Below are 17,627 nucleotides of genomic sequence, written 5' to 3' on the forward strand. Positions count from 1 at the left end.
TACATATTTACCAATCTTGAAGGCTTGAATTTTTTCCCGCTGCTCACTTATTCATTTCGTATATTGATTGATGCTTTAATGATCTTGTTAATTACCAACAATGGTTATCTAATACAAATTTTAGCTCCTAATCTTCATTCCTGAGGCCGACTATTTGAAGGGAACTTCAGGGTATTCCATTACTGGTTAATGCACCATATGTATGTTTGTAATGATGGAATTTTACTCCTTACTCAGGATTGATATGATCTCATTATAGAATGTTGTAACGATTAGGACGAGTTATTCAGATTTAATATGGTTCACATGAGGCTATTGTTGTGGATTGGTATTGGAATTATCACAACAATTTAGTAGTAACTAATTATTTGTGTTCACAGGACATTATTTGCGATTAGACTATATGGTGGGGTTACACCCTGTCCACGTAAATAGAATTCAGGGTTCTTGCTTGCGGCACTGCCTAAATCTAAATGCTTTTTGCATTTATAATATGCCTGGGTTTCTTCCTCTTTATTTAGATCACACACTTCTGTCATTTCAGTATTGATCCATTTTCTACTAAAACCTCATAGCCAATTGAACCATGCAATGGTTTTCATGCAGCTCAACTTCAGTTACCAGATTGAATAACAATGGTTACCAGATTGAATAACAATGGATACCAGATAACTAGGGGAAAGGTCATTTGAAACCACATTTATTTAAATTGAAACATTTCACATTCACCTTTCAATGTTGCTCCTATGGTAACATGACATTATAACATTCATGAGCTCAATTGATTAGCAGGAGCAGAGGAACTTGTGAATTTGTCAGGGTTTATGTGCCTATACACTAGGTCACATTTCTTTCTTGGTTTAACTCTTTTGTTCGCTTGCTCAATAAAATTCCTCTTTTTAGTGAAAATTTTGTTACACTCCACAATGTCTTCAGGCAGTAAAAGACAAGTATGTGCAGATCTAGTATAGCATCTTTTTCACTGCACAAGGATCAAGATCAAATGAATACTTATTCTTTTTCTGTTGATGGAAGATATATTTTGACTTCTCAATGGCTAATGATCAAGTAAGCCATAGACTGTTGGATACTTTTGGTAAAAAGGATAGGAAAATTCTTGATTATTTAACGCCAGATCAAATCGTGATAATTTGTCGTGGTTTATGTTTGAGATAAAATAGATATTGTGCTTTCCCCTGTTTTCTGATCATGTTCTGCTACAGTCAACCTATTGGAAATGCACCATTCAGAGTCGGCACTTCCTGCCGTTCGGTGACCAAGACAGGTCGTAGAATACACAGGCAGAGGGAGGCGACCCAGAGGCCACAGCTGTGCTCCAATACAACAACAACAACAACAACAACAACAACAACAACAACAACAAAGCCTTTAAGTCCCAAACAAGTTGGGGTAGGCTAAGCTGTGCTCCAATACAGAGGTAAAAAAATCATTCTTCTATGTATTACACTGATTCAAGATGTTTCCTTGCAAGTCATGATCTTATGAACCTTTTAGCCTTTTGGTTTATACTGACTCTGTGTGTATTTTATTGTTCAAGAGTCTAGAATAGATTTCTATGCTGACAATTGCTCAACATATATTTTTTCAGAACTAAACCTGAGATGCCACTTGCCTAAACCTGTCAATTATGCAGGTTCTTCTACTTGCAAATTCAAAGTTGTTTTTCCTTGCAACTATCTATCCTATCCCACTGAGGCATATTAGCAGCTTATTTACTTGCAAATTACACCTTTGTCTTAATCTTGCCTAGCATTGCAGTGGTGGGACCCATACTGATAAAATATATGCTTTGGAAAAAGTGAAAAGACCAACTGTTGTAAGAATAATCTATTAAGCTAGTCTCCAAATGACATGGCTTGGCTATAAGCCAAGCTTATTGGCCTTGCTCTTAACTTAAGGAATATATCAGTTTTTTTTTCATCTCATAAGTGCTAAAATGATTGTTGCTAAGACCTAATGAGCTACACAATGCAGTAGTCAACTGTCATATCCTGAAAAATTTTATTTGATAATTTGCTTTCATGTGAACTCTCAGCTTATAAATAATGTTTGTCTTGATGTAATCTCAGATGGGAAGCTATATTGCAATATATATTATTCTTAACGCAATGAAATTCTTTTAATTTCTTGTCAGAGTCAGTAGTCTAGGAGAAGTAGTTTCCTAATGGTAAACTTCCGTTTCTTACCATTTCCTGTTCAGCATGATATTTTGTTTGCTCGATGGGTGGCAAAGCATTCCATGTTGCTTTGGAGTGCACACTTCAGAGTTTAGTCACACCCTAAAGTCTGATCAAGTGAAACTATTCCATTTTAAGCTAGCACTCTCTTTGCATCTTTACTAATTTTCTGCATTCATCATACTCGCAGATTCATAAGCCTTTGTGCTATCTGACATACTCTTTAATTTTGCTATGACAAATTATGTAGGTTAGCAGTCGTTTACATACACGATGATCCAAATCTTCTGATGACACTTTTCAATGAAAACTTGGAATATGGGAATTAGAGCACTTTCTCCCGCTTGTCTGCATCACTAGATTCACCATTAAGAAAGGGTAACAACTTAACTTGCTATTTTGTGTTGTCTCTGCATGACAATGACTAAGAAGTACCATGGTCCCAGCAGCACTAGGAAGTGATCCCTAATGCAATTTATATGGGTCTATGTGTGAATCAGATAGCCATTAGTTCATCTTTTGCTTACCAAGACTGAAAGGTAAGAAGCTAGAACCATTAGTAACACTAGGAGTAGTAGTATTTGATTTGTCACTGCAGTATAAGCCTTATAATATCTGGAACTCTGATCCAAGATAGGTGTCTTCTTTCCAACAATTCAGCATGGTTCATATGCATACCATACAGTGCATGTCTAGATTTTTTTTTGGCTAATAAATATAGGCAGCTTACTTGAACTACTAGTACTCACTTGGGTAGCCAATGAAACGATAATAATAATTGGTGGTGAGCTGTTTAGTGAGGAAAAGGAAACAATGTCTCAAATGACAATATCTGTGACTAGGCTAGTTTGGCCGCAAATATTTGAGGTTTTTATGGTTCCCTAGTTTTTCAGCACAAGCAGATCAAATTAGCAATGGGAAAAAATTAAAGAAATAAAATCTAATGTTTTTTAGCTTTTATTGACTACTATTGATTTTGTCTGAGTCAAGCAATCAATTACTAAATGAATTTTATACATATATCTTATATTGCAGGTTTTTTAAGAAGCAACTGTCATAATGCCTGTGTGTGTACTTAATGGATGTGTTAACAAGTCGGGTCTGGGTGCTATGCAAATGAAGGTGTGATGCATTGCTGCAAACTACAAATGACATCCAAAGCCCTCAATGATGCAGATTTCAGAAACACATGGATGTCTGTGCATCATCATTGCAGTTCTTCAAAAACAGATGGATGTCTGTGCATCATCTTTGTAACTATGATAACGAACCAAATGGTGGTACTATTTGTGATTAGCATCACGTACTATTGTAAAATATTATGAGAACATCGTCTCCCGGGACCGATTCACAATTCTAGTAAGATTGTTATCAAATAATATTTTTCTTGAAAACAAATATTTGGTATCATGTCATATAAAGATATGAGGATATGGTGAAAATATTTGTGGTTTGAATAATAGCTACAAATAAATTATTATTGTTGACAAGTAATTCATCACAAGAAACCTGGTGTACAAAGAAAAAAAACGGCCAAATATATGCATCCCTGGAGGTTTAGCGGAAAAAAATGGCCACATAACCGAATTCTGTCCATGTAGAAAAGAACCAAAAAAACGATAAAAAAATTCGTCCAGAAACACACAAAGAAAAAAACGGCTGGAAACACCCGCAAGTGGCAACACCCACGGAAAAAAAAATCGACGGCCATCGCTTAGCCGGCAGAGCGGGCGTGGGGATGGGCTCGGGTAATGAGGGGATGGGCTCGGGTAATGAATAGCTATTTAATACCTAGGTACTATTTAACACCTGAGGATATTTATCGCAATGTTATAGTAAACCACTTAGCAAGAAATTACTATAATATCATAAATTAACATAGTAATTATCGTAACTCAAAGTGGCTACAGAATAAGTTATTTTGTAGCCATCCTTGCCTACGTATAGGTATATATATGTATACATATATACATGCATGGTTACATTTGGTATAGGCGTATATATACATCATCTATCATTTTGTAATTTACAAAAGAACAGAAAATGCAAAACCTCTCTACTGTGTACGTGTACCCCCTCCCTCACTTCACGAACGGGCCAGCCCAACGCTGCCCTCGGCCCAGCCCCGTCCGTCGCGGGCAACAGCCCTGAGCACCGTATCGCCGCCGCGTTACCGCGTACGCCGCGGCCTTCATCGCGAGCACGTGAAGAATGCTCCCATGGCTGCCGGAGATATTTCTCCGCGAACCGCCTCTCTGCCTTGTCTCCTTCCACGACGAACTTACCCCTCCGAGAAATTCGTCGACACGAAGCCGCGGCCGTACGAACGCCATCTCCATGGCCGGAGATATTTTGGGCGCCACCGCCTTGCCACCCGCCTATAAAAGGCCGGCCATGGGTGGCGTTGACGAGCACTGCACCAAGCTCGGAGCTCGGAGCCGCCGCCGCCAAGGCCTGCAAGGGAGCACGGCGCCCCTGCCTTCGCCGCGCCGGAGCCGCGCCCGCTGAGCTGCCCTCAGCTCCCCCCGCCGGAGCCGAGGAACGCCGCCACCGCCGTGCCTGCTTCCTGCTCTGCCCCGCCGTTTTTCACTCGCTGCTGCGCACGAACGGCAGGGAGACGCCGTACGCCGCGCCGGCCTGCGCCTCCGCCAGCTCGCGCTCGAGGCCGCCGCCGGCGCACCGTCCTGCTGAACTCCCTCCTCTCCTTCTCTCCCGCTGCCCTCTCCTCTCTCCTGCTCTGCTCTTCTTTTTTCCCCCCTCTGCCTTCTTCCCCGTCCTGCTCAGCTCCTCCATAGGACCATCGCCGCCCAGCTGCCCCGGCCAGTTCGCGCTCGAACACCGGCCAGCCGCCGCCGGTCGACGATCATGTTTTCGTTAGGATGTGTTCCTCGGACCTTGGTTTCTAGTCTCGGGCTGGGCTGCAGCGGCCCAGGTGCATGGGCACGCTCGGTCCCGACGTAGGATGTGCGTGCGCGCTTGTAGGATGCTGGTTACCATGTAACTCATTAGTATCCAGGTATTAAATAGGGTTGGTCTATATATATATATATATATATATATATATATATAGAGGTAATGACCACGCGAGACATGCGAGAGAACGAGAGATACATGGCACGCAAAAACACCTAGGAATAGCAAGCATCAGGGAAACAATTAGAACTTGCCCATTGCATCCATTAGCAAGTTTGCACGACAACGCTCTCCTGGTATGCCCAAAAGGGTGCTGGAGAGAGTGCGCATGTATGCAGCCAGTGTGGCATTTTCGTTGAGAGTAGGTACTGTCATTTTCTGCTCTCGGAACTCAATCGTGGAGACAAACAAATAAGCTCTGGAGTCTGATGTTGTTATCTATATCAGCACCACAGTTTAGGCTCAAAAGAGAAAAGGAAAAACATCTGAACTCCCCAAGTGGTTCCCAAAACGATCAGAGGTGTATCTGACTAGCGTTTTAGAACCACTTTAGCTGGGTGTTCTAGAAGCTACGTCACGATGATGACCGAGTGCAAAATTCTTTCCAATTGTCCTCTAAGAAGAATGTATACGGATTCCATTTGTGTAGTGCAGATACTGCAGTGTAATTAACTGACTTAGAATCGTGATTCTTTGAGGCCTTGTAATTAGTAGTACTATTCCTTTTGTGTAGTGCAGACCACTCCAACAAGCCTCTGCTTTTGGTGTGCAGACACAGATAGCATGGTCACCAAAATAAATAAATCGACTACTACTACTACTACAATACTACTCTGTATACGGATATCAGCTTTTTATTGTCTCGATTGATATACTTATGAATGAATCTGGTCATTATTATATATGTCTCAAGCTTACACCGTTTGTAATAATCAAAATCGTCCTTGGTTAGCATCATAATAAACTCTATGTTTCTGGTCTCTGGCTCTCTGCAGAACTGTATGTTTCTGACAAAGTTGATTCAGACCGCTGATACCTCGCGTGGCGGTGGCAATGCGACAAGTAACTGCATGTGCAGATGTGCCACTGTGAAGTGAGGCCCACAGCCGACGTGCCCCTAAACAGGCACTTGAGTAGCAGTGGAACTTTCTGAACATGACGAGAGCAGCACGAGAAGACGAAGAAGGGGAATAGCCAGATCATGGTTGCCTAGATCACCAGCTGGAACATAATGAGGCCACACGGAGGTGAGCTATCAAAGTCACCAGTTGGGCGCTGCAGCGTTGTTGTCTTGTTGGGAGTCGTGGCGGCATGGCTGGCCACTTTGTCTTGCAGGGTGTGTTTAGTTGCTTAAACTTCGAACATCCAAAAGGCGCACAGCACTGTAGCAGTACTGTAGTATTTTGTTTGTATTTGATAATAATTATCCAACCGTTGACTAATTAGGCTTAAAATGTTCGTCTCCCAAAGTACAACCAAACTGTATAATTAGTTATTTTTTTACCTATATTTAATACTCCATACATGTGTTCAAAGATTTGATGTGATGTGATGTGATGAAGAGTTTTGCACTATGTAAAATTTAAAGGTGCATAGTTGGTGGAACTAAACAGGGCGCAGTCATAGACATAGCGCATCTGGCGCGCTGTTGATTTGCTTTGTCCCCAGGTGAATCTAAGCGCTATTTCGTTGTGACTTCAAATGTAAACACATCCGTCGGCTTTAAGCAAAGCTGATATTGGTTCATCAGGCTACGACGACAAACACTGAAGCACTGAGTCATCCGAGAACATGATTGAGGCTTTGAAGGCTCAAACATTGTTTTGTCAGCCGGCCACCACAGTACCTCCACGTCTCCAACCGAGACTAAAGATCTCTTCCCAACGGCTACTGCGGTAGGCTTTTGCTGCAGGACCTTTAGTCCTGGTTGGAGCTACCAATCGGGATTAAAGGTTAACTTTTACTCCCGGTTGGTCCCTCCAACCGGGAGTAAAAGTTACTCCCGGCTGGAGGCTCCATCCGAAACTAGAAAGGGACCTTTTGTCCCGGTTTCTGTCTTCAGCCGGGATTAAAGGTCCCCTTCTATATACCCCTTCTTCCTTCCCGAGCCCAAGCCACTTCGACTTCAGTGTTCTTGCTTCATCACTGACCTCTCTTCTTTCTCATCGTCGGTAATCACAAGATTTTCTTCGATCCCTCCATCGATTCTTCGGTTGTAAAGGTTACCAATTTTATACTATCATGTTTTATCAGTAGCATATCTCATTTTGTGGACTAGATATATGTGGTTTTTTATGGTGGAATTTTTTTTATTTGTAAGCCATTGAAGCTCAAAATCACTTTAAAGTTTGCATATTTGGATGAAGGAAGGTTAAAGTAGTTATTCAAAACTAGTATCCCGCTTTCATTTCTAGCATGCATAGCACACTTCATGGTTTAGAGATATAGAGAATTTTAGAGTTTTTTAATTTTATTTGTTTATAAAATGAGAAATTTATATTATATTAAAAATGAGTATAGAGAGTAGATGGCAACTGCTTCCGGGTCCTCGACCTCTCATCGGGTTCCAAAGCGACTGAGGCCGGACCTTCCTCTCATTGCATGCGGCAAGTGTGAGGAGAAGATTGTGATGGAGTACCGGGTGAGGAAGAAGTGTCCCAACAAGGGCCGTATCTTCTACAAGTGTCCGGATCGCAATGTGAGTTATTTTGTCGTATTTGATGATTGTGGTTAATTTATACTTATTTTCATGATGATTGTGATTAAAGTTCTAATTTTTTGTTTTAATTTTAGTGGGATGGCACTGGATGTTCAGGCTGGTACTGGGAGGAAGAGTATGTTGAACACGTGCAAAACTCTCTTGCACAGGCGGCTACGGCGGCTGATGAGGCAGTGATCCTGCGGAAGAAGCCTAAAAGCATCTAGGCCCCTAGTTGGGTTTTAGTGATTAATGACAATACATAATTACTGTGACTAACGTGTATTTTGCAAAAACAATTAAGTTAGGTTACGGTAATGGAGATCAAATGGGCAATCAAGGTTGTTATGCCCCTACGATGGAAATTGTTTCGGTTTTTAAAGGATGGACGACAAGGTTAAGGATGGACTAGTTCTAAGTGTCGATTGGAGTTGGAGAGACACTTAGAGTAGTTTAGGACTTTATTTTTCCTTTGGCCGTACTATTAAGGAAGGTATGAACGGGTAGCTTGACCTAGGTGAGTCTAGTGAGTTAGGTGTGGTGCACACTTGTTAAAACTGGCACTAGGTAGCTCCAAGACAGCCTTTTGATCCAATGGAGCAAACTTCATTCACATATGATCGAGAGTTGAAAGTGAATAGAGGGTCAAATACTGACCGGACGTTGGCTCCGGTGTGACCGGATGCTGCCTCAGGGTCCGGTCAGTTCATTTGACCAAGGTGAAAGCGTCTAGAAGTGACCGGACGCTACAAGGTCATGTCACCGGACGCTGAGGGCCAGCGTCCGGTCGACTCCAGTAAGGTCCCAGAGAGGGAGAATCCTGATCGGACGCGTCCGGTCAATGCTGACCGGACGCTGATCAGGTTCCGACTACTGACCGGACGCTGCTCAGCAAGTGACCGGACGCTGGGGGTCCAGAGTCCGGTCGACATCAGTAAGGTTCCAGTGAGGGGAAAACATGACCGGACGCGTCTGGTCAGTGCTGACCGGACGCTGGCCAGCGTCCGGTCAATACTTAACCACTGGAGTTCGGGGTGTACTGACCGGTGCGTCTGGTCAACATGACCGGAGCGTCTGGTCACCCCGCAGAGGCACATAACAGTTCGTTTTTCAGCCGGTGTTATAATTACAACCTTCACTCATGTGTGTGGGTACTTTTGCTCATTCCAACAGCTGAGAAATACCTTAGAGAGTGCTAAGAAGAGCAAGGTCCTAGTGAGGTGATTGAGATTTGAGAATCCCAAAGAGAGCCCTCATTAGTGAAGATCAAGAGTAGCAAAGTGTGCATCCACCTTCTTATTAGGCTTGTTGTGGTCAAGTGAGAGTTCGTGCTTGTTACTCTTGGTGATCGCCATCACCTAGACGGCTTGGTGATGATTAGGAGCTTGGTGATCACCCAGCGGAGCTTGTGGGTGACCCAACTCAAGTTGTGAGCGGTTGTGGGTAATTCACCACGACAGAGTGTTGAAGAATCAACCCGTAGAGAGCACTTGATCCTTGTGCGGATTAAGGGGGAGCTACACCCTTGTGTGGGTACTCCAACGAGGACTAGTGGGGAGTGGCGACTCTTCGATATATCGGCAAAACATCGCCGCGTTCCTCCTTCTCTATTTACTTTGAGCATTTACTTTGAGCAATTCAATTTTTGTCTTTACATTTATAGAATTGTCATGCTAGAGTAGGATTAGAACTTAGGTTGTAAGTCTTTTGTGCAGTAGAACAATTAGAAACACTTTCTAGGCACAAGGGGTTAATTGGGCTAACCATAGGATTTAATTATTGCAAAGAAATTTAGAATTCTCCCAATTCACCCCCCTCTTGGGCATCTTGATCCTTTCAATTGGTATCAAAGCCTCGTGCTCACGTTTTTAGGCTTAACTGCCTAGAGCAAGATGTCTCATGAGGATGGACCTCCTCCTATCTTTGAGGGAGATGATTTTCCTTATTGGAAAATTCGCATAGAGGTGTATCTAGAAGCTCTAGATGTTGGTATTCTTAGAGCCGCCTCACAAGGCTTCCCAAAACCTCGGGATGCTACTCACCTACAAGGCGATGAGGTGAATTACGAGAAGTGGAATGCAAAGGCTCGAAACACTATCTTTAGAGGCCTTTGCAAAGATGTGTTCAATCGGGTGAGGAACCACAAAGACGCCCATGCACTATGGTCGAACATTTGTGCGCTCCATGAGGGAACTAAGAGTGAGCATAAGGAATGCTATCATCTTGTCATGAAAAAGCTCAAATCTTTTGAAATGCTTCCTAAAGAATGTGCTAATGAGATGTATTCACGTTTGAATATTCTTGTAGAGGAAGTCAATGGGCTTGGACTCACTCAAATGCAACCATCCGATGTTGTAAGAAAGATTTTGAGTGTCCTCCCCATTGATAAATATGGGCATATTGTGACCGTGCTATATCAAGGTGATCTTTCCACCGCTACACCAACACAAATCTTGGGAAAGATCAATGCTCATGAGATGTACATGCATATCATGCCACAAGATGGCTCATACTCTACCAAGAAGAAAGATAAGGACTTAGCATTCAAAGCTAGCTAAGAGAAGGGCAAAGCAAGACTTGAGTATGAGAGCTCAAGTGATGATAAAAGTCTTGCTCTCATGGTGAAGAAGACCGCCAAGATGCTAAAGAAGCTCAATAAGAGTGGCATCAAGTTTAATGGCAAGAAGAAGTTCTTCACTAGCTCTAGAAGGAAGCCAATCTCTGAGATGGATTGCTTTAATTGTGGAGAACTTGGTCATCTAGCACACCAATGCACTAAGCCCAAGAAAGACAAGTTCAAGAATAAATACAAGGGCAAGAAAGATGACTCAAGTAATGAAGAAGAAGAAGAAGAGAAGAAGAAGAACAAGCCATACAAGAAGAGAGATGGCAAGAAGAGAGACTTCCACAAGAAGAAGAAGAGTGGAAAGGCATACATTGTCGGTGATTGGCTCACGGACATTGATTCATCAAGTGCCTCATCCGATGATGATAGGGACAACAAGAAGGTGGCCGCAATTGTTATCAACTCTTCATCATCTTCATCGCCACCACCGCCATCATCCTCTACACACCTATGCCTTATGGCCAAGGGTGACCAGAAGGTATCGAACAATGATGATAGTAGTGATGATGAGTGTCGGTGTTTTGAACCGGCGGGCCCTCAACCAACTAGTAAAAACGTGCTGCGTGCCCCTAATCCTGGATGGTGATGCAAAGAGACACAAGATTTATACTGGTTCAGGCAATGGGTGCCCTACGTCTAGTCTGGGAGATCGACCTCGTATTCCTTGCACCAAAATGCTCATAGTAGGGGGGTACAAGTAGGGTGAGAGAGGGAGCTAATCCTAGGTCTCTGCGCGGAGCGGCGTGGGTTGCTTGAGATATTGATCTCAGGCGGCGAAGAAGCGTGCGTGTTACAGAAAGCCGAGTGTGTGTTTTTTTCTCTCATGAGTTCGTCTGCCCCCCTTTTATAGTTGAAGGGGGGACAGGGGTGATGCATGTGTTAGCTATGCGGCGCCGTGCGAACAGAGGCGGCATGTCTGAGCCCTATAACCTATTATTATGGCGGTATGGTTGATGGAGTGGTCCCACCCTTGAAGCGCTGGAGCGACGTGCCGGTCACATTCGAACTTGTGTGATGTGGGAGCTCTAGTGCTGGCTGGACGCAGGGCCTGGCGAGCGACGTGCTACTTACAGTGCATTGGCTATGTGAAGAGCTGAGACCCAGTTGGTGCCGAGGCCGAGCCATCGTAGGGGGCTCGACAGGCGTGAATCCCAAGGTTGCCGAGACCCTGAAGTAGACTGCCGAGGCGGGGGGGAGCAGTTGGTTCTGTACACTGATTCTGAGGCTATAGTAACCTGGACGTGACTCCGCACGCCTCATTGTTTCTGGAGCAGGGGTTAGGTAGCACTGTGCAGTATGGGCGCCGGTCATGGGCACAGTACCGAGCTCAGTGCCCGGTAACCCCTGTCCTGTGCTGGATGTCATGGCGTCGACGTGACTGGTGTTCAGTCGGCCACGCCGCTGTGTCGAGTCATCGTTCGGCTGATATCGTGGGAGCAGTCGACCGCGCCGGTCGGACGTGACGTCTTGTCCGAGAAGTTGGTCGAGGCGGAGGCGACGGGGTTGTTTTGCCAAGCCGGCCTTGAGCGAGGCAGAGAATTGGCATCTCGTCCGAGGCTGTACATGCAGGGCCTCAGGCGAGACGGAGAATTGGTTCCCCGGCCGAGACCTTTCGCGCGAGGCCTCTAGCGAGGCGGAAATTAGCTGAACCTCGGACATGTTTGGTGTTTAGCTAATAGTTGTTCCTTGGCTTTGATTTTTATGGGTTCTAAGCGATCTTTTCTATTGTCGCTTAGGGGACCCCTTTTTGTGGTACCCGATAGTAGCCCCCGAGCCTTAGGGAGAGTGTGAGTGCTCTCTTTAAGGTTTTGACGAGGCTCGGCTTGCAGCAGCTCCTGGCAGGATGGCGTCTCGTACTCGAGGCCTCGGTGGGTGCGCGCAAGCGCACCCGCCGGGTGTAGCCTCTGAGGTCCTGGAGGAGTTGATATATTCCTCTAGGGGCTTTTCTTGCGTTTGTAGGGCCCATGAGTGCGAGTTCGGGTTGCTGAGCCTCGACAAGGTTGCAGGAAGAGCCCCCTAGCCTCTGCGCGGAGCGGGAGGGCCGTCAGAGGTTCCCCTGGCTTTTTGTGCGGCCCTCACGCATCCTTTTTGTTTGGAAGGAGGGGTGGAGGGTGCCATGCTACCCTCGGTGGGCGCGAGCAGTGACACCCCCAGTGAGCTGTTATCGGGTAAGTCCAAGTGGAGGCCCGAGCCCCATTTGCTAGGGGTCGGCTAGTGGTCCAGAGACGCACTCCAAGAGTACCAGAGGGTTTCTCTAATGGGTGCCGGTGCTGTTCGCTGGGCCCTAGTGGCTCAGTGCCTCCCTACGGTGGGATCCCATTCAAGGACCTCCCTACCGGTCTCGGACATGACTTGGGGCGTCCCGAGCGATTGTTTGCTCGGGCCTCGGCCATGCGCGGGCTCGACCCTAGTCGTCCCTGACTTTGCTCCCCTGGGGTGGCTGTCGAAACCCTTGGGGGCCCAGCCTTCGAACCCCTGGACCATAACGGGCTCGATGCCCTTTATCGCATTTTTCTGAGTCTTCGAGTGCGAGCTTAGGGTGCTTGTCTTCGTCTTAGGTGTAGGAGGAGCCCCCGAGCCTCCGCGCGAAGCGAGAGGGCGGTCAGGAGTTCCCCTGGCTTTTTGTGTGACCCTCGTGCATCCTTTTCGTTTGGACGGAGGGGTTGTTTGCCAAGCCCCCTCGAGTGCAAGCCTAGGTCGCTGGGTCTCAGCAAAGTTGCAGGATGAGCCCTCGAGCCTCTGCATGGAGCGAGAGGGCGATCAGGAGTTCCCCTGGCTTTTTGGGCGCCCCTCACGCATGAGGGTTTGCTTGCCGAGCCCCCCTTAGGTGCGAGCCTGGGTCACGGGGCCTTGGCATATTTGCAGGAAGAGCCCCTTAGCCTCTGCACAGAGTGAGAGGGCCATCAGGGGTTCCCCTGGCTTTTTGTATGACCCTCGCGCAACCTTTTTGTTCGGAAGGAGGGGTTGTTTTGCCGAGCCCCCTCGAGTGCGAGCCTGGGTCGCTGGGTCTTGGCAAAGTTGCAGGAAGAGCCCCTTAGCCTCTGCATGGAGCGAGAGGGCTGTCAGGGGTTCCCCTGGCATTTTGTACGACCCTCACGCTTCCTTTTCGTTCGGAAGGAGGGGTGGAATATGCCAGGCTACCCTCGATGGGCATGAGCGGTGACACTTCTGGTGAGCTATTATTGGGTAAGTCTGAGTGGAGGCCCGAGCCCCATTCGCTAGGGGTCGGCTAGCGGCCCAGAGACGCACTCCAAGAGTACAAGAGGGTTTCTCTAGTGGGTGCCAGGGCCGTTCGCTGGGCCCCGGTGGCTCGGTGCCTCCCTATGGTGGGATCCCATTCGAAGACCTCCTTGCTGGTCTCGGACACGACTTAGGGCGTCCCAAGCATTTCGCTTGCTTGGGTCTCGGCCCCATATGGACTCGCCCGTAGTCATCCCTGACTCTGTTGCCCTAGGACGGCTGTCGAAACCCTTGGGGGCCCAGCCTTAAACCCCTGGACAATAGTGGACTCGGCGCCCAGTTCCTTCGTCTGAAAGGAATCGAGTGGGGGATATTCCCTCCCCCCATCGGTTCGACAACAGCAGGCGCGCCTTTTGAGGCAATTTTCTCAGGGAGGTGAAACGGCGCCTACCGCCACCGTGGTCGAACATGACGTCATGTCAGCGGAGGGAACATAACTGTTCACGCGATTAACGAGGGAAAGGTGGGTACGTGGGTGGTAAAATCGGATCTGGATTAACTGTGCCGGATCTAGGGGAAACTTTCCCGATTTCGTCGCCCGCCCGTTTCACCTCTTTCCTGCATAAATATGCAACGAACCTCACCCCTCCCCTCCTTACCTTGCCTGCATTTGCCCTTGCCGCCCTTGAGCCGTTGCTAGAACAGAGAGCGCTGGGGAGAAGGAGAGAGAGAGAGTCGAGGTAGAGAGAGCGAGGGAGGTTCACCGTCGTAGTCGTATTCTCCATCGCACGCATGGCCGGCGCCGTTGTCGTTGGGGCAGACTCTTGGGATCAGTCTGACGTCACCGTGGAGATGCTTCAGTCGCTCGTCGATGGTGGACTTCCTCGCCTAGTTACCGACCCCAATAGGCCGGAGTGGATCGCTCCGTCGGACGAGCCGGAGCCGAGGCCACACGATGGCTACGTCGTGAGCTTCGTGTCCTTTCACAAGCGCGGCCTTGGCTTGCCGACGGATCGATTCATGCGGGCGCTCCCACACTACTACGGCGTGGAGCTCCACAACTTCAACCCCAACTCCATCGCGTAGGCGGCCATCTTCGTCGCTATCTGCGAGGGGTACCTGGGGATTGCTCCCCATTGGGAGTTGTGGCTCCACCTCTTCCGGGCGGGGCTCACCACCAAGCTGACAGGCACGACGGGCACGAGGAGGGCGGTGAGGGCCGACGGCTGCACTCTCCAAGTGTGCTAGGATCAAGCAGCACCTTTACATCCCAGCCTAGCTCGCCTCGACCAATTGCCGCTGGTACACCAGCTGGTTCTACCTCCGCAACGACAACAGCGGGCTTCCCCCCTACACTGGGCGGATCATGGAGAGCTGTCCGGAGAAGTGGAGGTATGGCGTCCCGAAGGAGGATCAGTCCAAGCTACAGCCGCTCCTGGAGGGACTAGAGAGGCTGCGCGGCCGTGGCCTCACGGCGGCTATGGTCGTGGCGGCCTTCCACCACCGGAGGTTGCTGCCGCTGATGGCTCGGTAGCGGTGCCTGTTCGAGATGAGGCCGAATGAGTCGATTGAGGGCATTAGGATGTCTGCCTTTGCCCTCTCCGATGAGGAGATTCTTTGTCGGGTGAGGGAGACGGTGGATGGGAAGCTGAGGGGCAGTGGTCTAGCCCCTATCACGATGCACCCGTCGCGGGGGTACTTTTCTTTGGTTAGTCACACGCTGCTGCGGCCCCCAAGACCTCTTTGTTCCTTACCGTTTTCTGGTCCTTTACTTGCGTTCGCCGCTCCTATAGGGCATGAGGGACGTGCGAGCCTCCCCGCCACCTATTCGTGAGGACACAGCGCGACGGGCGGTGAACCGGGCACACGTCGAGGCTCAGAAGAGGCGGAAGGACACCAAGGAGGCTAAGCGTATGAGGAAAATCCTCGCGCGCGAGGGACTGGAGAAGCGCCACTGGCAGCAAAGGCAGGACGGTCTCCCGTTGGAGGCGTCCCCATCATCGTCACTGTCGACGGACGCTTCGGATGGGGATGACGAGGGCGAGGTGGGGCGGGTTCCCTTGGACCATCTCCCTGACATCGGGGAGACAGTGACCGGGGCGTCGGCAAGCAGCCCGGCACTCTCAGGAGGAGGAGGAGATGATGCCTCGGGGCCGGCGATCGCTTGCTCGGGGCCGAGGCCGACATGCCCGAGGCGCGGGCATTGGGAAAGCGCGCCATCAGCCCGGTGGGCTCGATGGCAGCGGTGGAGCAGGTGGCAGCGAGGGCGATGCAACTGCCCCCGCAAAGGACCGAGGGGGCGCCGGTCTCCGTTGAGGATTGGCCGGTGCCGGTGGATACAGAGGCCGTGCCTCTGCCGCCGCCTCCGCCTTCGTAGAGGAGGGTCGCCGTGCCGAAGCGGTTGTAGCCCCGCTCGAGGTAAGCGTATTTTTAGCAGAGTTGCAGCACTTTCCGTTCGTTCTTTGGTCTCATGCTGACCCCATAAGTATTTCTTCTTTAGCCGAAAGCATCCTGCGGAGGTGCCCACCTTGGCGCCACTTAAGGCGCTCAAGGTGAGCCCTAGCTCCACCACCCACTGGGTGGTGGAGGCGCAAGCCGCTATGCAACGTGGCGTGGCGTCGACGAGGGCCGACTCGAAGGAGCCGGTCGCCTAAGAAGGGGTTGCCGAGGTGAGCCTGACACAGATGGGGGAGGGAGCGCCTTTGCCCCGCAAGGCCGAGGCTCGTGAGTCCGATGGGGCCGAGGCGCCCTCAGTTGCCGAGGCCACCGAGGTCGAGGCCCCCCCGGTCCTCCGAGGCCGAGGCGACGGAGGCCAGGGTGCCTAGGACCGCTGAGGCCGTAGCGGCGGGGGCCGGAGCCCCCAAGACCACCGAGGCCACAGTGGCTGAGGCCGACGTGAGTGCGGTGAAGCCAGCGGTCCAGGAAGTGGAGATGAAGGCGGTGGAGGCCTCGATGGCGCCCTTGGTCCAAGGCCTGCCGCTGTTGTGGGAGAGCGCTCGGGAAGCGGTCGACGCCGAGGTGGCTGGCATCATGGAACAGCCAGCTCTGACCCTAGGTGAGGGAAGCTCGGCCCTCGTGTGGGTACGACCCGAGCCCCATGGGTGGGATCACCCACGTGTCCTGTGGCAGAGCCAGGATGACCCTGAGGGGGAGCCTCTGTTCGCCCTTGAGGACATGGCCGAGGGCAGGTGCTGGGACACCTTCGAGCAATACCGCCAGCTGGCGGAGCGGTCACTACGGACGGCGCTGTCTATGGTGGCCGATGATCTGCCTGGGGTCACCTAGGTTCACGCCTTCTTTTCTTCTGTGGTGTCGTCTTTTTCCGAGTTTTCTTGTAGTGAATGACCCCTGTTTTGCCTATCTAGGAGCTCGAGGCCCAGTCCCTTGGGAAGTCAGTGTTCCTCCGACAGGAGAGGGATGTCTGGGACCAGCTCTAGCGGTAGAAGGACATGCTCGCTCGTGCCAACGAGCTTCTGTCGGCATGGAGTGCGGAGATGGAGGACCTCCGCCTACGCGGTATCGATATGGAGGCTGCGGTGGCGGCGGCCCAGGAGCAGGTCGCCCCCTTGGCGGCGCGGGTAAGGGGCTGGAGGAGGAGCTGACCCGTGTGGCCGGTGATCGGGATGCCTTCAGGTCCCGGGCTAGAGAAGCCACGGCCTCTATCAAGGCCCTTGCTGGACAGCTGGGGATAGAGCAGGGTCCACACCAGCTAACAAAAGGTGCCTTGGATGAGGCCCTCAAGGCGACTGAGGCTTCCTGGACCGAGGCTATGGTATGGAGGGGAAAGGCCGAGGGTGAGTCCTACTCCCCCTATTTTATTTTTCTTGCGTTTGGCCCTAACTCCTTGGTGTGATACAGAGCTGGAGGGAGAGGCTTCTAGGGCGACCGAGGCCTCCCAGGTCGAGGTCCAGTGCCTGAAGGAGAAGGCTGAGGGTGAGTCCCGTAGGCTTGCGCCCCTGTTTGGCTTGTTTTCCTTTGCGCTCAACCCCATTCCGTTTCTTTTGGCGCAAGA

The 17,627-nt window shown here is 49.6% G+C and overlaps 1 long non-coding RNA gene across 1 annotated transcript; it reads left to right on the forward strand.

The window, feature by feature from the left end:
• Positions 1-1,418: 1,418 nt before the first annotated feature.
• Positions 1,419-3,375, forward strand: LOC136519584 (uncharacterized). The gene is made up of 3 exons (XR_010774981.1): positions 1,419-1,438; positions 2,449-2,576; positions 3,234-3,375. It is a non-coding gene; the product is annotated as an uncharacterized lncRNA (long non-coding RNA).
• The last annotated feature ends 14,252 nt before the right edge of the window (positions 3,376-17,627 follow it).

This window comes from Miscanthus floridulus, chromosome 18 (assembly GCF_019320115.1).
Source record: "Miscanthus floridulus cultivar M001 chromosome 18, ASM1932011v1, whole genome shotgun sequence".
Lineage (NCBI taxonomy): Eukaryota > Viridiplantae > Streptophyta > Magnoliopsida > Poales > Poaceae > Miscanthus > Miscanthus floridulus.